The following is a 22910-nucleotide window of genomic DNA, read 5'->3' as shown; positions in this document are numbered from 1 at the left end:
TTGGCTCACTCCAAGCTCCACCTCCTGGGTTCAAGTGATTCTCCCGCCTCAGCCTCCCAAGAAGCTGGGACTACAAGCGTGCACCACCACACCCAGCTAATTTTTGTATTTTTGGTAGAGACAAGGTTTCACCATGTTGGTCAGGCTGGTCTTGAACTCCTGACCTCAGGTGATCCACCCACCTCGGCCTCCCAAAGTGGTGGGATTATAGACATGAGCATCTGTGCCCGGCCCGCCTGCTTTTTCTTTGATCCTTCAATCCTTATCTCAGTCTCATCCCTCCACCAGGTTAAAGGGACTGAGACGCTGTTAACCTTATTGTGCCTCGGGCAGGCCAGATATTCCTGAATGGTCATTAAGGACTCAGGACCATGAGGATGATCACCACTTGATGGTGAAAGGGGCTTTTTCTGCTTGCTGGGAAAATCCTTTCAGGGCTCATGATGCTATAGCCAGCACTCCTTTGCTGTTCCCTGCCTTTTCTTCATCAAGCGTTATTTTAGGATAAACAAGGAAAGAAAAGATTCATGGGATATAGGTAATAGGACGTGACCACCAAGTTACTCCACCAACAAACTGTGCATGAAACACCTGAATACAACACAAAAGAAATGGTAGTGTCATTCTCCAAATCTCTCTTTGCTTTTTTCTCTATGCACCTCCCTGTCAAAAACTGCAGAGATTGTAGAGAAGAAGACTATAGCTATACAGCATGAAAACAAAAGAGGGGTGCAACTCCCAATCATTCTGCATTAATATGAGTTTACTGTCACTTGTTTATCTTGCTTTGAGCATAAACTACCTTGTCCTATCTATTTGTTTGTTTATTTATTTTTTTTTTTGAGATGGAGTCCCCCTCCGTCGCCTAGGCTGGAGTGCAGTGGCACGATCTTGGCTCACTGCAACCTCCGCCTCCCGGGTTCAGGCCATTCTCCTGCCTCCGCCTCCCGAGTAACTGGGACTACAGGCGCCCGCCACCATGCCCAGCTAATTTTTTTGTATTTTTAGTAGAGACGGGGTTTCACCGTATTCGCCAGGATGGTCTCAATCTCCTGACCTTGTGATCCGCCCGCCTCGGCCTCCCAATGTGCTGGGATTACAGGCGTGAGCCACCGCGCCCGGCCTTATTTATTTTCTTGAGATGAAGTCTTACTCTTTTCCCCAGGCTGGAGTGCAATGGTGCGATCTCAGCTCACTGCAACCTCCACTTCCCGGGTTCAGGAGATTCTCCTGCCTCAGCCTCCCGAGTAGCTGGGATTACAGGCGCCTGCCACCACGCCCAGCTAATTTTTGTATTTTTAGTACAGACGGGGTTTCACCATGTTGGCCAGGCTGGTCTCAAACTCCTGACCTCAGGTGATCCGCCTGCCTCAGCCTCCCAAGATGCTGGGATTACAGGCGTGAGCCACCGCGCCCGGCTCCTATCCATTTATTTGCATTAAAAATTAAAACCTTTTCTGGCCAGGTGCTGTGGCTCATGCTTGTAAACCCAGTAGTTTGGGAGGCGGAGGTGGGCAGATCACCTGAGGTCAGCAGTTCAAGACCAGCCTGGCCAACATGGTGAAACCCTGTCTCTACTAAAAATACAAAAATTGCCAGGTCATGGTGGCAAGCACTTGTAATCCCAGCTACTTGGGAGGCTGAGGCAGGAGAATCACTGAACACAGGAAGTGGAGGATGCAGTGAGCTGAGATTGGGCCACGGCTTCCTGGGGACAGAGCAAGACTCCATTTCAAAAAAAAAAAAAAAAGGCCTTTTCTAAAAATAAAATTATACATCCTTGTAGGAAATTTAGAAAATAAAGAAAATGATAAGGAAGAAAAAAAGAACACTTATAATTCCACCACTGATAATGTCTAGGGGTTTGCAGTCATAAAATGTAAATAATCTGTCCACAGTTTTCTATATTTTTTCACTCAGTTTTATGACATGAAAAATTTCCGATAATGCTAAAATTATCAGAAAAACAGACTTTAATGACTGTATAATGTCCATTATACTGATGAATCATAAGTTATTTACTAATTCTCTATTGTTCAACGTTTTTATTTTTTTCTCCATTAAGAATAACACTGCTATTAATATCCTTGTGCATAAGTGTCCGTGTCTCTGATTATTTCCTTAATATACATTACTAGAATAGAACTACTGGGTCAGAGTCAGAACATTTCTGAAAGTCTTGATATATGATGCCAATTTACCCTTAAGGAAATATGTACCAATTTACCCTCCCACTAATAGTGTATAATAGTAATATTTCAGCACCCCCTACTAAGAAGGCTGCATATTATCTCTATTTTAATATTTTCTATTTTAATGAGTGAAACTGATTTGCTTTGTTTTTATGTGGCCACCTTGCCCTGTCACTCCAGCTGTGGTACTCGTTTCTTTGTTACCTGTTGGTTAAGTGTGTATGCCCTGTCTACCTCCAAACAGAATTTGAAGTGGTTCTAACTAAATCATAAGCCCTTAAAGCTAGCAATTTCCCCTCTTTTTAGCTTAAGGTTTCTGTGGCTGGCACAGTGGGTTTCACATATTCAATATTTGATATGTTTGGAGGTTATTTTTGAACTCTATAGAAATATCCACTAACAGAATATTTTCTCTTTCGTGGATGCATATGGCTCTATTATGTCCCCTTCTCTCAACTCTCATCATCCTTACGGATATATTATGTAATTTAACGTTTCATTTTATATGTGTATAATTATGCAGTAGCTTGTTGGGAGGAAAAAACAAACAACAACCCGAAAAACCCTGTCTCCCTAGCTGGATTATCAGTTACTTGAGCTCAGGGAATATGTTATTTATTTCTCTTAGAAAAAACGAGCACAGCATTGTGCAAACACTGTGTGTGTGTGTGTTTCTTTGATTTTTTTTTTTCTTTTTGAGACAGAGTCTCACTGTGTTGCCCAGGCTGGAGTGCAATGGCACAATCTTGGCTCACTGCAACCTCTGCCTCCCGAGTTCAAGCGATTCTCCTGCCTCAGCCTCCCGAGTACCTGGGATTACAGGCATGCACCACCACACCTCGCTAATTTTTTGTATTTTTAGTAGAGATGGGATTTCACCATGTTGGCTAGGCTGGTTTTGAACTCCTGACCTCAAGTGATCCACCTGCCTCGGTCTCCCAAAGTTCTGGGATTACAGGCGTGAGCCACCGCACCCGCCCTGGTGTTTATTAAGGCATGACTTATCAGTAAAAGCCTTCTCACATTTATTGCACTCATAAGGTTTCTCTCCTATATGGGTTCTCTGGCAAACACTTTTTTTTTTTTTTTTTAATGAAACATGATTGTTTGTTATGTGTCAAGCACTGCACTCAGTGCTGAGGAAACTAGTGCACAGTCTGATAGAAGAGGTGGCATGTGGGGGCACGAGGAATGTGATGAGAGCTTTAGGAGAAACCTGAAGCCCCAGTTGGAGGAATCAAGGAGGACTTCCTGAAGTAGGCAGTGACTCACAAGAGTTAGCCAATAAATAATACAGCTGAGAGATTGAGCATTTCAGGAAGGCAGAACAGCATATGCAAAGTTACAGTAGACAAAAAATTTATTACTGGCTGGAGGAATATATTCAACATATTCAGAACAGAGAAAATTGCAGGAGGTAAGGCTGGAGAGGTGAGCAAAGTCCATTATGTGCACAGTGAGAATGGAAGCCACGGGTTTTGGCCTTCATCAGTGTGTATAGTGGTGATCCCATTAGCGTGAATACCCAGCTCTCACAAACTCTTGAGTCTCACTGGCTTAACTAAAAGAAGTCAAGATCCATGCAGGAAATCAAAGTTATTTTCAGAGTTTTTCCTACCAAATACTTAGGGAACTCTTTGGGGAGTACTTTTATGTTTTCATGAACCCATCTAGATTACCACTTGCTACCATGCCTAGCCAGGCTGCATTTCTGCAGTTCCAAGGCTTATTGATTTAACAGGGTACCAACACAAGGTTGGAACATTTTTCCTATTATTGGCATGAATACCTAGACAATTAGGCACATAATGTTGAAACTGGAGCATCACTGCTGCATCTGAAGACCAGACTTTATTGCCACTGCTCTAGTCAAGTGTGAAGGAAAATGCTCTGATTGGCTACAGGTCAATTAAGGTTCCATGGCAAGCCTGCTTTGGCTCCAAAATAACAGCTCTTTAAACCTCCATACAAGCCCCTGCAATGGTTGGAATGTTTGTGTCTCTTGAAAATCCATGTTGAAACTTAATCCTCAATGCAAGAGTATTAAGAGGTGGGGCCTTTTGGGAAGTGATTGAGTTATGAGGGCTCTGCCCTTGTGAATGGCACTAATGTCCTTATAAGAGAGGCTTCAGGCCGGGCGAGGTGGCTCACTCCTGTAATCCCAGCACTTTGGGAGGCCAAGGCAGGTGGATCACCTGAAGTCAGGAGTTTGAGACCAGCCTGGCCAACATGGTGAAACCCCATCTCTACTAAAGTTACAAAAATTAGCCAGATGTGGTGGTGGGTGCCTGTAATCCCAGCTACTGGAGAGGCTGAGGCACAAGAGTCACTTGAACCTGGGAGATGGAGGTTGCAGTGAACCAAGATCATGCCACTGCACTCCAACCTGGATGACAGAGTGAGACTCTGTCTCAAAAATAAATACATACACACAAACATACATACATACATACATACATACAAGAGGCTTCAGAAAGCTACCTGGCCCTTTTTGCCTCCTTTCCATCATGCGAGAACATAGCATTTGTACCTTCTGCTTTGTGAACACACAGCAAGAAGGCGACATCTTGGAAGCAGAGAGCAAGCCTCTAAATCTGCTGGCATCTTGCCCTTGGACTTCCCAGGCTCTAGACTGGAAGAAATAAATGTCTATTGTTTATAAATTACCCAGTTTTATAAATTACCCAGTCTGTGGTAAATTACCCAGTCTGTAAGAAATAAATGTCTATTGTTTATAAATTATATTGTTTATAAATTACCCTGTCTGTGGTATTTTGTTATAGCAGCAGCCCAAACACACTAAGACACCCATTTTCTCTCAGCACCCACATAGGCTGCCAAAGCAGCTAGGTGAGACAAGTTCCAGTACTGGGTTCCACAGTGAATCCAGAACTGCTTTTGGACGTTCTGGCTCAAATGCTAGGTTGGATCCAAGGGGCCAGATCCCTTCTGCTCTATGATAACCTACTTTTCAGCACCACCCACACCACCACCACTTTAATCATGTCTCCCTCAGGGCCACCCCAGTCCATCAGATGACTGAAATCCAACCAAGAACAAGGTTCAGACCTTTTCCTCATAGACCATACTGTTTAATCTGTGTGTAAATCAACGTATGTAAATGGACACATGGGGAGAAAGGAATTGAGTTGCCTAACTGTCCTTATCAAAGGCATCTGAACAGCATCTCCTGCCCAGACAACATACTTCACTTTGTTAAAACACCTGGACTTGGCCGGGCGTGGTGGCTCACGCCTGTAATCCCAGCACTTTGGGAGGCTGAGGTGAGCATATCATGAGGTCAGGAGATCAAGACTGTCCTGGCTAACACGTTGAAACCCCGTCTCTACTGAAAAATACAAAAAAGATTAGCCAGGCGTGGTGGCAGGTGCCTGTAGTCCCAGCTACTTGGGAGGCTGAGGCAGGAGAATGGCATGAACCCGGGAGGGGGAGCTTGCAGTGAGCCGAGTTCGTGTCACTGCACTCCAGCCTGGGTGACAGAGTGAGACTCTGTCTCAAAAAATAATAATAATAATAATAATAAAAACCTGTACTTTATTCCGTAGGCAAAGAACAGTCAATAAAGTTTTTATGTAGTATGCTAGAATGCTAATTATACACATTAATTGCTGATTGATATTGATAATACACAAAAACTCTCAGAAATTGATTAGAAAAGACAAAACTAGTAGAAATAGATGATATGAATGAAATGTAATTCATAGAAGAGAAATTCTAAGGATCTGATATTTATTTATTCATTTGAGACTGGGTCTCCCTCTGTTGCCCAGACTGGAGTGCAGTGGCGTGATCATGGCTCACTGCAGCCTGACTTCCCTGGGCTCCAGTGATCCTCCCACCTCAGCCTCCCAAGTAGTTGGGACCACAGGTGTGGGCCACCATGCCCAGCTAATTTTTGTACTTTTGGTAGAGATGGGGTTTCGTCATGTTGCCCAGAGTGGTCTTGAACTCCTGAGCTCAAGTGATCCACCCTCCCTGGCCTCCTAGAGTATTAGGATTACAGGCATGAGCTACCATGCCTGGCTAATAAATAGATTTAAAAGATGCTCAATATGACTATCAATCAGGGAAATGAAAATTAAGGTAATAACATAATATTACTTTGTACCCTTCAGATTGGTAAAAATTAAGAGTGAAAACATCTACTATTGATAGAAAGAACGAGGAGGAAATAGGTACTCATGTATTGCTGGGTGCAGTATGAGTTGCTACAAACCTTTTGGCAATTAGCAAAGACTATAAAATTTTAATACATTTGCCCTTCAACCTAGTAATCCCACTGCTGGGAATCTACTCTATAGAAATAAAAGCACCAACACACACAAAAAACGCATGTACAAAGGTGTTTATTGCTGCATTGTTTGTAGTTGGCAAAACACTGAAAACCAAGCGAAGCCCATCATTAGGGGAATGAATGAATAAATTATAGTGTCTTATACATGGGGAATTGTGTAGCCATTTAAATATATGTTAGATCTATATTAATGGACTTGGAGGGATTTCCATGAAATGTGATTAAATGGGGAAAGCTATATGCAAAGGTATAGATGTACTCTGAACCAATTTTCAGAAACTGATGACATCTACCAACAGCAAAACAAAAACCCTAAAACCGTTTGTGTGTGTGTGTGTGTGTGTGTGTGTGTGTGTGTGTGTGTGTTTAGGTACAGCCTGCTAGCTGCCTACCTAAATCTTTTATTTCTTTCTTCCTTACTAAGAGAACCTCCATTATTAGCGGTAGCAATGTGCTCAAACGTTTCTCTTCTTGCAGATAGGAATGGCCAGTGAAATTTAAGTGGAAGTTTTGGATGAAGTGTTGGATGAAGTTTAGGTAAAGCTCTTTTTGGCCGCTGGTCTTCCCCATTTCTTACCTGAAAAGGATGCATGGCTGGTGCTTTTATAGTCATTGTTTGACTTTGAAGATATGACAATGTGAAAGACTGCCAGGCACACAGTTTGAAGGAAGCTAGCTCCCTGATCACTTTGTGTAACCACCATAGCAGCCCTGGATGCCTACATACAAGAATAAACTCTAAAGTGATTAAGCCTGTGTTGAGTCGCTATTATGGGGAGCCAAATGCAACATATGATTATATGAGCATGAAGAAAAGGTATGAAGGTACACATACCAAGTTATTAGCACTGGTTACCTAGGGTGCAGGTGAAGCTGCAAGGAGTAGAAAAAGACAGAGGAGGGAAGGTAAACAAAAAAGATTACTTAAATAGAATGTTCTTGTAGCAGATTTTGCGCAGTAAAAAAATATTTAAAAAAATAAGATGTGCCCCTCTTTGAAAACAAAACAGCATTATGATTGTACTAGTGCATTTTCTGTTGCTTATAACAGAATACCTGAAACTGGGTAATTTATAAAGAAAAGGAGTTCATATCTTACAGTTACGGATCTTGAGATAGTCAAGGAGCCACATCTGGTGAGGGTCTTCTTGCTTGTGGAGACTCTGCACAGTCCTAAGGTGGCACAGGGTATCACATTGCAAGGGAGCTTAGCATGCTAAGATGCTAGCTCAGGCCTCTTTTCCTCTTCTCATAAAGCCACCAGTTCCCCTTCCATGATAACCCTTTAATCCACTAACCCATTAATCCATTCATCCATGAACAATGGCTCTGCCCTCACGATCCATTCATCTTTTAAGGCCCAAACCTCTCAGTATTGCCACACTGGGGATAAAGTTTCCAACACATGAAACCGGGGGAGGCATTCAAACCATAGCAATTAGATTTTGCCATCTGTTTACGATTATATATACCCTCTTTCTAGGCCTTCTTTGTTCCTAATTAAAATTGTTCCTCTTTCAAGGCCACTCTCTGACATCTGAATCCCAATGAAGATCACAGTTCAGACCCTTTTCTCATATGACTGATCAACATAAAAAGGTGCATGAGGCCGTGCGCGGTGGCTCATGCCTGTAATCCCAGCACTTTGGGAGGCCAAGGTGGGTGGAACCCAAGGTCAGAAGATCGAGACCATCCTGACTAACACAGTGAAACCCCATCTCTACTAAAAATACAAAAAAAATTAGCCAGGCGTGGTGGCAGGCACCTGTAATCCCAGCTACTTGGGAAGCTGAGGCAGGAGAATGGCATGAACCCGGGAGGCAGAGTTTGCAGTGAGCCGAGATCGCACCACCACTGCACTCCGTCCAGCCTGGGTTACTCTGTCTCAAAAAAAAAAAAACAAAAAGGTGCATGAAAGGATAATCACGAAAATGTTAGTGGAAGAATGAGGGTATCTTAGGGCGGTGGGATTTCAGGTGATCATTTCTCCCTCTTATTTTTGCGATTCTTTTTGTTTTTATATTGACCTTATAGTATCTACATAATCAGAAAAAAAAAAAAAACAATAAAGCTGTTTTCAGTGTGAAACAACAACAACCTAAGGATTGGAGTGAGGCAAGACTGGAGGCAGGGTCAACTACAATGGCATTTTAGCAATCCAGGTAAGAACTGATGATGGGCTGAGTGCAGGTAATGACAATGGACATATAGAGAGATGTAGAAACATTTAAAAATAATAAGGCAGTAGAATCCACAGGACACAGTGATTGATCGGGAGAGAGGAAGAAGGCAAGCTTTCTAGCTTAAGTAAGTGGGTGGAGATGTATGCTATTCTCTGACAGGGAACACAGGAGGAAAAGCAACCACTGAATGGAGGACATGAAGCATCTTCAAAATATTGAAGCCCGGTCCCCACTTTGAATACTTTAGGCAGTTATTTCCAGTGATTCCTAGCCACAGCCAGGGCTGAAAAATGCTGGTGAAAACCCCAACATGGGGCTCTCAGGGGGCCCCACACTTGAAGTGTGGACTGAGGACCAGGAACTTGGAGGCTAAGAAAACATGGCCAGGGAAAGAAAGGGAAACCAAAGAAAAGTATATCCTGGAAATGGACAGAGGCGGAAGTTTCTGCTGGTGCTCAATAAATATTGACTAGATGACAGAAGGAAGGAGAGTACAATGGTGTCAAATAATCCTGAGGAGTTGAGAAAGAGAAGGGTTATAATGTGTCCAATGGAGTTAGCCTCAAAGAGGTCACCTATGACCCTTCTGGATCTGTTTCTGTTGTTGAGTGAGAAGTGAGGGCAAAAATCAATGGTTTGACAACTGAATGGAAGAGGACAAGCTATCCTATTGAAAAGTGTGATAATACCTTAGAAATTACATTTACAAAACATAATTTGTGATATTGAAAAATACTTAGAATATAACACTAAGTGAAAAGCAGGATATAAAACATTACCTAAAATATATGATTCCAATTCTGGTATAAATTAGAGGCATAAGGAGCAGGGTTAAGATCTCGCTCTCTGAAGCCAGACTCTCTGGGATCAAATCCAGACTAGGCCACTGACTGGATGTGTAACCATGGTAAAGTCCCTCACTGGGTGGTGGTTAGCCTGGCATGCAGAAAGCGTTCAGTAAAATGTTAGCTACTAAATGCTGAACATAGATATATACACATAGAAGCAAAATATCCTCAGGTGGGGCAGGGCGCTGTGGCTCACACCTGTAATCCCAGCACTTTGGGAGGCCGAGGTGGGTGGATCACGAGGTCAGGAGATTGAGACCATCCTGGCTAACACAGTGAAACCCTGTCTCTACTAAAAATACAAAAACGTTAACTGGGCGTGGTGGCACGTGCCTGTAATCCCAGTTACTCGGAAGGCTGAGGCAGGAGAATGGCGTGAACCCGGGAGGCGGGGCTTGCCGTAAGCCGAGATTGTGCCACTACACTCCAGCCTGGGGGACAGAGCGAGACTCCGTCTCAAAAAAAAAAGATATCCTCAGGTGGAGAGATTCCAAAATGAGTGGCAGGGTTACAAAGTTTTTTTGTTTTTTTTTGTTTGTTTGTTTTCTGTACAGTTTTCTTTGTTTTCTAAATATTCTGTAATGAACATGTACTACTTTTATAAGTAGAGAAAAATGTAAAACAGTATTTAACAAAAAACAAGCTTTGCTGTTAAAGGAAAGAGAAAGAAAAGGCATTTTAGTCTGTTTTGTGCTACTATAACAGGATACCACAGACTGGGTAATTTATAAAGAAAGGAAATTTATTTCTCACAGTTCTAGAGGCTGGGAAGTCCAAAATCAAGGTGCTGGCTCCTTATGAGGGCTTTCTTGCTGCATCCTCACATGGAAAGCAGAAGGGCAAGAGAGAACCAACTTCCTCTTCGAATCCCTTTATTAGGATACATAATCCCATTCAAGAGAAGGAGCCCTCATAGCATAATAATCTCTTAAAGGCCATGCCTTTTAATTCTATCACATTGACAACACCTGATTTTTGGAAGGGACCCATTTAAACCATAGAATTGAGCAATAGCTACAGGGTATAGGATTAATGCTTCAAGTGCTCATGATGAGACTTCTGTTCACAGTTTTTGGGAAAGATCCTGAAAGGAGTTGAGGGTGACAACTGATGTAATTATTATTATTATTAATATTTTTTTTTTTTTTTTTGAGACAGTGTCTTGCTCTGTCACCCAGGTTGGAGTGCAGTGGTGCAATCTCAGCTCACTGCAAGTTCCACCTCCCTGGTTCACGCCATTCTACTGCTTCAGCCTCTCGAGTAGCTGGGACTACAGGTGCCCGACACCACGCCCGGCTAATTTTTTGTATTTTTAGTAGAGACGAGATTTCACCGTGTTAGCCAGGATGGTCTCGATCTCCTGACCTCGTGATCCACCCGCCTTCGCCTCCCAAAGTGCTGGGATTACAGACGTGAGCCACCATGCCTGGCCATAATGATGTTTTTGAGGAAAAAGGAAAGCATGAATGTGGTGTGGGGAATTAGTCTTTAATAGGACATCTCTTCCTGTGATTGGGGAAGAAAGAATTTGTGAGTAGGTATAAATATAATAATTTGTAGGTGCAGAAACAGGAGGCTGAGGAAGTTCATGACTGATAGCCTTGATGTTAATCACTGAAGCCAGCAAGGCTGTCCGCTGAGAGGGGGGTGTCTGAATATCCACAGAGGGGATGAAGGAGGAAACTGACACACAGCTGCATTGCCAAACAGCACTGAGAGGCTGGTGCTGCCTGGAGACGTGACTCTGCTACGGCCCTGACCTAGGTCACCCCCAGTGCAGCAGATACAGCCACGGTTCTGTCACACCGTTCTCGTGTGCTTGTGGCTTGCTCTAGATCCTTAACTGAGTTGCTTCCCATGGGAATTCCACTCCTCCCTCTCACATACAGAAATCCTACTCAGTCTGCAAGGCTAGCTCAGGTTTGTTTATTCAACTATTCAGATATTAATTTATCCAATTTCCAGTTGGTCTCTCAGAACCCCATGGCTTCTGGGTTCAGGAACTTGCAAAAGCTCCATCTCTGTCTTTTCTCTTTGATACCTGTGCTATCTGATCATGAAAGAGTCGTTTCAGGACAGAGGGCTTGCCTTGAAGTCTGACTTCCTGATGATTTTTGATTGGGGGCCAGTATTATATTCAGTCTGTGTGTGAGTGTACATGTGCTTCCTTTCCTTCTGCTATTAGGGGTTTAATTTACTGGAGGGGAAGCACCTGTAATCCCTGTTTGGAAAAATGTCTGCTTAATGGCAGTTCTCCCGGATGTGACCCACTTGATAATAAAAGTTCCAGTGGAATCGGTTCTCTCTGTAGCCCAGTTCATGTGAAGATATAATCAGGCATTTGGCCAGCTATTCTTCGATTTTATCAAGATCTCCAGCACTTCCACCCCTCCATTTTCTACCAACTCAGTGCATCTCCTGGCACATTTTTTTTTGTACAGCCCGCCTGAAACCCATGGCATATTTTCTGGCATTCTTGGTATCCAAACTCTCTCATCTTCCTGTCACATCTACTTTACAGAGTATCAGCTGTGAATCAATCCTGACATTCCTCCTGCTTCTTCGCCAAGACTACTGGGCCCTTCATCAGGGTCTAGGCTTTGGCTTCAGCATGGCCAGCAGCAAATAGTGAGGGAAGAATTTAGTCCTGATGTCACTGGCGGGAATCAGTGGGGCACCAGAACCAAGGACTGGCTCCAGAGTGGCCAGAATACTGGTTATATACAGGAAGATTGAGCAAATATATAAATGTACAGAAGATAATGAAAGCTGATTCTCTCACTGTGAATGAATAGAGTTACAAATATGGAAAGGGTCCTGCTGAGGAGCACCAAAGGAAATAAAAGTTAAAATTAAAAAGACAAAAATGGAAAGGGGAAGGCTAAAATAAACTCTGTGATGTTGGATTGGAATTGGAGGCATTGGTGAGGGCTCATGGTTTTAATAGATAGTTGTAGAAACAGATACAGGTGTGCATGTGTACATATATGTGAGTATATACATATATATGTACATTTCCTAGCTCTGTCCACTGAGAGGACAGGGGCCTAGAAGTAATGAATGATACTCTAGTAGCAATGAGCACACTAGTACCTAGATCCTGCTTTGTGAATATCACTTTCCACAAAAAGAATCAAGTCTCCTTAGAGAAATGGCTGATTTCAGGGGAAGGGCAGAAGACTATAAAATGAGCCTGGAACCTACTACCAGAAGTAACAAAGTGCTCAAAGAATGATGGGAGACATATCAAAAGGACACAAGAAGTAACTTAAAGGGATTTCCATTGACCAAATCTGGGATGATTTGAAGACTGAAAAAATAATAATAACAGTAATAGATCATATCACTGAATAAAATAGGAATCTGTGAGTCTATACAATTTTAACCAAAAGTTAACAATAATTTGTGGAGTTTATAACATATGTAGAAATAATAAAAGGCATTATAGCAATAGAAAAAAATACCAGAAAGGGAATAAATATAAGTATGTTGTTTTATGTTTCTTATCTTACACATGAAGTGGTATAATCTTACTTTGAGATATACCTGTGATAAGTGATGGATGCATATTATAACTTCCAGAGCGACCACTAAAACAAACAAACAAAAACCACCTGAACTAGCTCAAGAGTCAATAGAGGAGATAAAATGAAACCCTGATAATTTTCTTCTTGCTTTATACAAAAGAAAGCAGGAAAAGAGGCAAAAGGAACAGAGAACAGATAGGCTAAATTGAAAATAAATAGCAAGATAGTGGACATCAACTGTATCAATAATTACATTAAATATAAATGGTCTTAACACTATAATTAAAAGGCAGAGTGGATAAATAGGATGGTCTAGGAAAGCCTCGCTATGAAGGTGACAATTTAAAAAATACTGTAAGAAGAAGGATCAAGGATGCAGATAATAACTAGAATAAGAGTGTTCTAGACAGGTAAACACATACAAGATCCTGAGGTGGGTGCATTCCTGGTATGACAGAAGAACAATGAGCAGGCCAGTGTGGTAGAGCTAAGTGAGCGAAAAGGAGGTGAGGTCAGCCAGCTAATGGGGTAATAGATTAAACAGGACCTTGAAGGCCATTGTAAGAACCCCGGATTATACTCTGAATGAAATGGGAATCCATTTTTGATGGTTTTGATCCAATAAATGGCATAATCTAATTTGCATTTTTAATCTTTATTGCAATACAATTTTTTTGAGACAGGGTCTTGCTCTGTTGCCCAGGCTGGAGTGCAGTGGCACAATCATATCTCACTGTAGCCTTGACCTCCCAGGCTCAAGCAATTCTCCCACCTCAGCCCCCTAAGCAGCTGGGACTATAGGCACACACCACCACATCTGGCTAATTTTTTATTTTTTTATTTTTTGTAGAGACAGGGTCTCACTATATTGCCCAGGCTGGCCTCAAACTCCTGGGCTCAAGCGATCTTTCCACCTTGGATTTCCAAAGTGCTGGGATTATAGGCATGAGCTACCATGTCTTGCAATATAATTTGTACATAATAAAATTTGCCAATTTTAAGAGTACCATTTGATGAATTTTGACAAATGTATGGACTCATGTAACCACCACCACAATCATCATATAGAACATTTCCATCACCCTACTCTGGATCCTGTGCTGAGAAAGGCTGGAAGATGGAAGCAGAGAGACAAGCTGAAAGGTTACTGTGGTAATCTTGGTGAGAGATAACCATGGCCTAGATCAGGTGGCAGCAGTGCAGGTGGTGAGAAGTGGTCATAATCTGAATATATTTTGAAAGTAGGAACAACAGGTGTTTCTGAAAGACTGGCTATAAGGTCTACAATAAGTCGCAAATGGCTCCAGGGTTTTTGTCCTAGCATATTGAAAGGATAGAGTTGCCATTCATTGAAACAGGCAAGACTGTGGGAGGAGCAAGTTTGGTGGCAGAAGATGAGTCTGGGGTATTTTCCATTTAAAATGTGTAATGGATATTCAAGTGTAGGTAGTTTGAAACACAAATAAAGTGTCCAATTCATTGGAACAATCTAAGCAGAGGAGAGGTGTGAGTTAGAGAGAGATTTGAGAGAGAAACTATATCGGAAATAAACTACAATGTACCATCAGGAAAGGACAGCACTCTCGGGGTGTTTGGTGGTAGATACAGACTATTTCAACAAGGGAGTTGATTAGCAGACACTGTCCAGAAGAGAGGCTTCCTGGATTCTCAGTGACTGAAACATCCAGAAATATTCTTAGACTGTATATTGGTAAGTTATTATGTCCTCAGAGATTTGTAGGAATATCCCTCAGAACACAACAAGTTCTGATTCTTGAATAGGCCTTTTCCGAGTTGATTATTCCACACTTTACCACAAGCCCCTTGTGGAAAAGGTGCCCAGTTTATGGTGATAATTATTACAGAGTTGTAGAGTTAGAGCTTGGAAGATATCTTAAAGGTTCTCTTGGTCCCAGCCTCACACCCATGGCATGGCTGATAGATAATTAGAGTCACATCCAATGGAAATGATCTCACATCTCCCAGGCCGACTCTTCCCCTGATGGTCAACTCCATTAGAAAGTTCTGTCATGTCGGGCATGGTGGCTCACGCCTGTAATCCCAGCACTTTGGGAGGCTGAGGCAGGTGAATCACCCGAGGCTAGGAATTCAAGACCAGCCTGGCCAACATGGTGAAACCCTATCACTATTAAAAAATACAAAAATTAGCCAGGTGTCGTGGAGCATGTCTGTAATCCCAGCTACTGGGGAGGCTGAGGCAGGAGAATTGCTTGAACCCAGAAGGAGGAGGTTGCAGTGAGCTAAGATTGTGCCACTGCATTCCAGCCTGGGTAAAAGAGGGCAACTCTGTCTCAAAAAAAAAAAAAAAAAAAAAAAAAGAATTCTTTCTTGCATGAAGCACAAACATGCCTCACTGTCGTTACATTTTTTTCTGCATCTAAGAGACCCCGATGAATGCCTTACTACATTTAGCAAATGAGACTCAAAGTGCAAGAGCGTCAATGTGACCATAAGTTTCACCTTCATGGGGCCTGTCAAATGGTTTAGGTTTCAAAACTTAAGCCCTTGGCCTTCACTAAACCTTCCCAATATCTTCTGTCAAGAGGCTTCCTGGACTTTTGAAGAGAAAGTAAACCAAATGGGTGTTTGTTTCTCATCAGTGAAAGCAACGTGCTTGCAGAGGCCAGCTGGTCTATTTTTGTCTGTGGGTGGTGGATGGTTGCCAGGATTGAGCAGAGGTGTTTTCCTGTGGTAAAGACCAAAGATGGGGGTTGCTGGAGATGGTTCTTGACGCAGGAGAAGGAAGATTCCTGAACAGGATTCAGAACCTGGGAGCCTGTTGAGATGGTCCTAGGTCTACCTTCAAGCTCAGACCCCTCATTCGCTACCTCACTTGCATCCTTTTTTAATGTGTGCTCAGGGACTGCTAAGAGAGTCATTCCTCCCCTAATGGGCAGTAGCTATGAGGCTTTTAGTTGGGCCAGGTCTTGCAGGACACTCATCCTTCTGTATGATGGTCTCATTGCTGGTACCCTGGGTCCAAGTGTCCCCTACCCATCCTCACTAACAGGGCTCTGGCACTGCTTGTTTGGATGCAAATGTCTGGGGTAGGAGGATGTAACCACCTATAGTGGCACGAAATGCCCAGGAGTCAAGTTAATCGTAAGGATTCGGGGACTAACTCAGATGCAAAGCCTGAGAAACACGTTGTCCACACGCCCAAAGAATGTCTAGGGTTTTAGAGCCATGGATTTGAGACCCAGTAGAGCTGGGACTAAATGAAAGCAGTTTGGGAACAAGCCAATGTAGGGTCCTGGGTTATTTTAGCATCTGCACTTTCTTTAAGGGCCCACGTGTATGTGGGATATTCACAAGTGTGAATTCAGGGTGGTTTTTTTTTAAATCGAGATTTTTAAATATAGATTTTAAAAATATAGATAAAAATATGGATTTCTGGGCCTTGTCCTTAGAAATTCTGATTCAGTGAATCTGAGGGGGACTCAGAAAGCTGTCTTTTGAAAACTTTCCCAGATGTGTGTTTGCGAATCATCAGCTTAACGAATTAGAGGTGGGGCAGACACTTGTCTGTCAACATCCAAATTTCCTGTCCTCAGCCTCGGTGGTGCGCTTGTCTTCGCGTTTCTTTTGCCTACCTGGATGAATCCCGCTGCTTGATCACCTCCCTGCCCAGTCTTAGCAATTCCACAGGGCTGCTGTGAGGCTTAAGTGAGCTAATGTGTAAAGAGTGCTTAGCATAGGGCCAGTACTTAGTAATCACTCAATAAAAGCGGGTTGTTATTCTTATTATCTGTGGTTAAAATGATATGACAGGCCTGAGCTGTATGACTCATTGGACCAGGCAGTAATATCCCCTGAACACAGTGGAATTAGGTCAACCTCCTACCACCACTAATCCTGGCATCTCTCCTCCCCCAGTGAGCTTCCTATTTGGCCCTGTTGGGTTCTCACTTGGTGCCAGTCTGACTTTCTTGGGTTTGCTTTCTATTCTTTTGGCAGGACCCAGAGCAGGTGCAATCCCCTTTGTGTTTGTTTAGAAACTGCTCTTCAGCGGTTGAGAGGAGTTGGGCCTCCCAGTCACAGTGTTTTGGTGGTTTGTTTCCATTCCTCCTTTGTGGTTGTGTTTATGACTGTGGTACAACTACTTGGAACTGAAATGTAGTTTCTTTGGAGACAGGGGTATTCTGTAGACACAGTGAAATTCCTTGGACTTGGAGGGTCTCCAGAATGCAATACAATATCTCTAACTGGCTCTAGAACTACCCAGAGTGAATAGGATTCTATTGTTACAGCTAGAACTAGGGTGAATGAATGCAGGATTCTTCATTTATTCAGCCAATGTGTGTGAGCACTTCTAATGTGCCAGGCACTATACTAATACTGGGAAGAATAAAATAGCCCTGACCATTCCAGCCGAGATTTTCTTTGTTCCCTTTCCAGTCCATCAAGCACAATGCTGCCAGGTTAACCTTCACACACTCAGACTCACAGGTATTAACACTTACTCTATGTTAGGGTAAAAAGTTGGTTATGGGGCTGGGCGCAGTGGCTCGCACCTGTAATCCCAGCACTTTGGGAGGTTGAGGCGGGTGGATCACCTGAGGTCGGGAGTTCGAGACCAGCCTGGTCAACATGGCGAAACCCCATCTCTACTAAAAATACAAAAACAAAAACAAAAAAAATTAGCAGGGCGTGGTGGCAGGTGCCTGTAATCCCAGCTACTCGGGGGGCTGAGGCAGGAGAATAGCTTGAACCTGGGAAGTGGAGGTTGCAGTGAACCGAGATCACACCATTTTACTCCAGCCTGGGCAACAAGAGTGAAACTCCATCTCGGAAAAAAAAAAGGTTGGTAGGGTATAGTCCCTGTATCTCAGAAACACAAAATTATCCTATTTTAAGGCCTGTTTGGAATGAGTGAAATACATTTATTCTACCAAGTGCTTGGGACTAGAATAGAGTTATTATAGAAATGCATGGAGAGTACAGGAGCATGAGAACTAAATCTACTGCAAAGGAGTCATTTGCTGAATGCCTACTACATGCGCAGCGATAGAGAAAAACAGCTTTGGCTTCTGAGCTGAGATGTGTGGACTTTTGAGTAAAAGAAACCTGAGTTTGTAAACTGGATCTACCACTTAACAGCTGTGTGACCTTGGGCAAGCTCTTTATCCTCTCTGAGCCTCACATTTCTCGTCTATGAAGTGGAAGAAATAATGTCTACCACAAAACTTTATTGGAAAGGATAAGGGAGTTTTTTTTTTTTTTTTAAAGCTTTCAGTCTGGTAGCCTTTTGTTCTCATTTACCACCATATATGAGTTCGTTTTTTGGTGCCTGACGGTTACCCTAGACCACGAGCTTTCCAAGGGTGGCGACTGTCCTATTCAGTTTCGTATCTACTGTGACTGTTGCTTGTTGAAGTGACTGTTTCCAGCTCACCTCTGGTTTCAGAGTCTGCCTACCAGAGACCCTCACAGTTGTTGCTCATGCTCGCATGCTGCGGCCCATGAGCCTGTGGTTAGGCTGAGTTGATTCTCACTGCAGAGGACAATATCAGTACTGGGTCATGGTGCAGGAAGCTGCCTCTGGTTAAGTTGCTCCTCCTCTCCTGCAGGTTTCTGATGTGCCCCTTCCATTTCAACTTCCACTCACACCAGGTTCTTGAACCCACTTGGCCCCAACCCCTCTCTTGGTGCCCATGTGGGCACTGTCTTGTCTGCCTGCTGCTGACTTCCTGCCTGGCCTGATTCACCAAATCCAAGGTCACCTGGCTCCCTGGTAGTCTGATTGGCAGCATTGTGTGCTTCAGAAGTTTGTGGTCACACAGGAGCCACCCCAACTGGGCTCTAGATCTCTGACCCAATGACCTACTGATCACCTTGTCATCAGCTTGGCTGCCCTAGTTGGACTCTGGTTCCACCCTGACCCACTCAACATACATGCACTGAGTTCTGAAAGTGTACCAGGCCCTGTGATAAGCAACACGCAAATGAATGACATGGTTCTTGCCTTGAAAGACACCTGTAACTGTCCCTGTCTTCAACATCCTCAGGCTAAAAATGATGTTAGAAAAAGAGTCTACAGCTGGCGAGATGACTGGTTGCGGGAAAACACCCTTTTCACAGTCACAATGAGGTTTCTTTGCCTGCTTTGATGAGTAGATAGCAGTGTGCCGTCTGGCAGAGAACTAGGGTGGGATCCTTTACCTGACCTGAAAGAACGCACAGACATGAAGCAGGTATAACGGAAGTGAGATATAGGCCGGGCGCAGTGGCTCACACCTATAATGCCAGCACTTTGGGAAGCCAAGGCAGGCAGATCACTTGAGGTGAGGAGTTCGAGACCAGTCTGGCCAACATGGTAAAACCCCGCCTCTACTAAAAATACAAAAGTTAGCTAGGTGTGGTGGCACACACCTGTAATCCCAGCTACTTGGGAGGCTGAGACAGGAGAATTGCTTGGACCTGGGAGGTGGAGGTTGTAGTGAGCTGAGATCACTCCACTGCACTCCAACCTGGGCAACAGAGCGAGACTCCATCTCCAAAAAAAAAAAAAAAAGGGAGATATAATTTCTGTCCTCACAGAGCTTGGAGTCTGTGGTAAGCAGAATAACAGCTCCTGGAGACGTACACATTCTTATCCTCAGATGCTATGAATTTACTATGCTACATAGCAAGGGGGAATTTAGATTGTAAACGGAACTGAGTTTGCTAATTAACTGACTTTGAAATAGGGAGATTGGCTGGGTGTGGTGACTCAGACCTGTAATCACAGCACTTTAGGAGGCTGAGGTGGGAGGATCCCTTGAGGTCAGGAGTTCAATGACCAGCTAGGCAACATAGTGAGACCTCGTTTCCACAATTTTTTTTTAAAAAACTTAACCTGGCATAGAGGCACGTGCCTATAGTCCTACTTACTCGAGAGGCTGAGATGGGAGGATTGCTTGAGCTCAGGAGGTCAAGGCTTCAGTGAGCCATAATTGTGCCACAAGCATTCCAGCCTGGGCGATAGAGTGAGACCCTGCCTCAAAAAAAAAAAAAAAAAAAAAACACACACACACACACAAAACAGGAGATTATCCTGGATTATCCAGGTGGGCCCAGTGGTATCACAGGGCCCTTAAACATGGAAGTTCAGTGTTAAATGATGTGATATGAGAAAGACTTGATCAGCAACTGATGGTTTTGAAGATGGCCAGGGAACCTAGGAACAAGGGCAATCTCTAGAGGCCCGAAAAGGCAAGAAACAGTTTCTCTCCTAGAGCCTCCAGAAAACACAGCCCTACTGACGCCACGGTTTTAGCCCAGTGAGAATCATTTCAGACTTCTGAACTTTAGAACTATAGAACAGTAAATGTATACTGTTCTAATCCACTGAGTTTGTGGTAACTTCTTATAGCAGCAGTAGGAAATAAATACAGTCCAACTGGAAAGATGGGAATTAAAGAAAGGATTACAATTCCAAGTGATGTGTGCAGGGACATGAGAAGTAGGGAATTCTGTGGGGATCCCCAGAAGGTCCCTCCCCCAGTCTTAGTGGGCACGGTGGTGGAAGAGTCAGCCAATGCGTTCTGGAGGAAGAGGGCTTGGTACCCTCAGGAGAAGGAAAGGAGCCAGGCAGGAAATCTGCTGGAACTGTGTGAGGAGGGCAATGACCTGATCCGTCCAAAGAGCTGTAGGAGGACCCGGGCTGTGAGTGAGGCAGGCGTGCAGAGCTATCTAGGTTGGTTCACCTGGGTTGACTCCTCTGCCTGAAGTTCCTCCCACATGAAGAGGAATTTGGCTGGAGTTCAAAATGTCAACGGTAGATTAATAAATTGGCATATTCATACAATGGAATGCAGTAAGTCTTTACAACTTCCCCGGTAGGTTCTTGGAAATTGAGACTTTAAGTGAAAAGGAGTATAATGAACCGAATTTTACCATAGGCTAATGGGTATAAACAAGAGGTTCCTTTGGCATATTTCTGGTCACAGAAACAGCTTCTAAATAAAGACAAAAACACTTCTAATATGAAATGTCTAAATAAATGTGAGCTATACGTACATTTAAGGAAGATTAATAAAATCAAGTAAGATCACTATTTACCTGTTTATTCCAGTTCAGGATCTCCGGTTGCCAGAGCCCATCCCGGCAGTTTGGGGTACAAGGCAGGAACCCACCCTGGCCAGGACACCATCCTATCACAGGACACACTCACACACACACCCACTCTCACCCAGACAGGGACCACTGAGGCACATGAACGAGCCTCACAGGGACAGCTTTGGCATGTGGGAGGAAACCGGAGTACCTGGAGAAGGCCACGCAGACATGGGAAGAACATGCAAATTCCTCACAGACAGCAGCCCTAGCAGAGAATCCATTTTTTTCTCATCAGTGTTATAATGAAACAACAACATTCTATGAAAATCTGCCATATTACACTTCAATTAAAAAGTTAATAAAAGTATTATTTTGGCCTGGCATGGTGGCTCATGCCTGTAATCTCAGCACTTTGGGAGGCCAAGGTGGATGGATCATTTGAGATCAGGAGTTCGAGACCAGCCTGGCCAACATGGGGAACCCCGTCTCTACTAAAATTTTAAAAAATGAGCAGGGCGTGGTGGTGCACGCCTGTGGCCCCAGCTATTTATTATTTATTTATAAATAAATAAATAATATTATTTTACAAAAAAATGTAAAAGGCACAAACTCTTTGACCCAGCAATTTTCACTGCTAAGATTTGCCTTCCACATATGCTCTCACAGGGGTTCAAGGGAATGAGGAAGGAGGCTCCTGCTGAATTCTTTGTAATAGTTAAAAACTAAAGGCCGGACATGGTGGCTCATGCCTCTCCAATCCCAGCACTTTGGGAGGCTGAGGCGGATGGATCTCTTGAGCCCAAGACTTTGAGACCACCCTGGGCAACCTGGCAAAACCCCGTCTCTACTAAAAATACAAAAATTTGCCGGGCCTAGTGGCGAGCCCCTGTAATCCCAGTTACTCCGGAGGCTGAGGCGAGAATCACTCGAAACCGGGAGGCAGAGTTTGCAGAGGTCATGCCACTGTACTTTAGCGTGGGAGAGAACAAGCCTCCATCAAAAAAACAAACAAACAAACAAAAAAGCAAAACCCCAAAAAACAAAAAAAACGAACTAGGAATAACTATTCATAAATAGATGATTTAGTTACAATTGAGGTATCTGTGATGTGCCATTTCATGAAACTTACTAAAAGCAAAAAGGCGGATTCATTTTGCCTGATAAATAGAGTGACTATGAGATTTATCCAAACCAGGATTCTTTTGAGAGTGGGAAGGGATTCTACTGGTAACTATACTGGGACAAAAACTGTAAACCAGGACTGGCCCAGGCAAACTGGGACATATGATCATACTACTGATAAAGAGTGATTGCCAAAGAAGATTTTTAGGTGAAGAAAGCAGATGTATAACAGTATGTATAGCATGATTCTGTTTGTGTTGTGTTGTGATTTTTTTTTTTTTTTGCAGAAAAGATACATTCTTATATTTGCATACATACTTTTTTATAAAAATGTCGCTTACCATGGTCGTATCTGAGGAGGAAAACAAATTCTACACTAGGCATTTATATTTATTTTACACTGGGTATTTAAGTTACTTTTATTACACTGGGTAATAAAATATGTGTTAGCTTGGGCTGCCATAACAAGATACCACAGACTGGGTGGCTTAAACAACAGAACAATTTTCTCAGAATTCTAGAGTTTGGAAGTCTGAGGTTAGGGTGCCAGTATGGTTTTCTGGTGAGGGCTCTCTTCCTGGGTTACAGACAGCCACCTTCTTGCTGTGTCTTCACATGGCAGCAAGAGAGAGAGAGAGAGAGAGATTTCTCTCTCTCCCTTC

This window comes from Macaca mulatta, chromosome 1 (assembly GCF_049350105.2).
Source record: "Macaca mulatta isolate MMU2019108-1 chromosome 1, T2T-MMU8v2.0, whole genome shotgun sequence".
NCBI classification, from domain to species: domain Eukaryota; kingdom Metazoa; phylum Chordata; class Mammalia; order Primates; family Cercopithecidae; genus Macaca; species Macaca mulatta.
The sequence above is the reverse complement of the archived record's forward strand: the minus strand, read 5'-3'. Positions refer to the sequence as shown.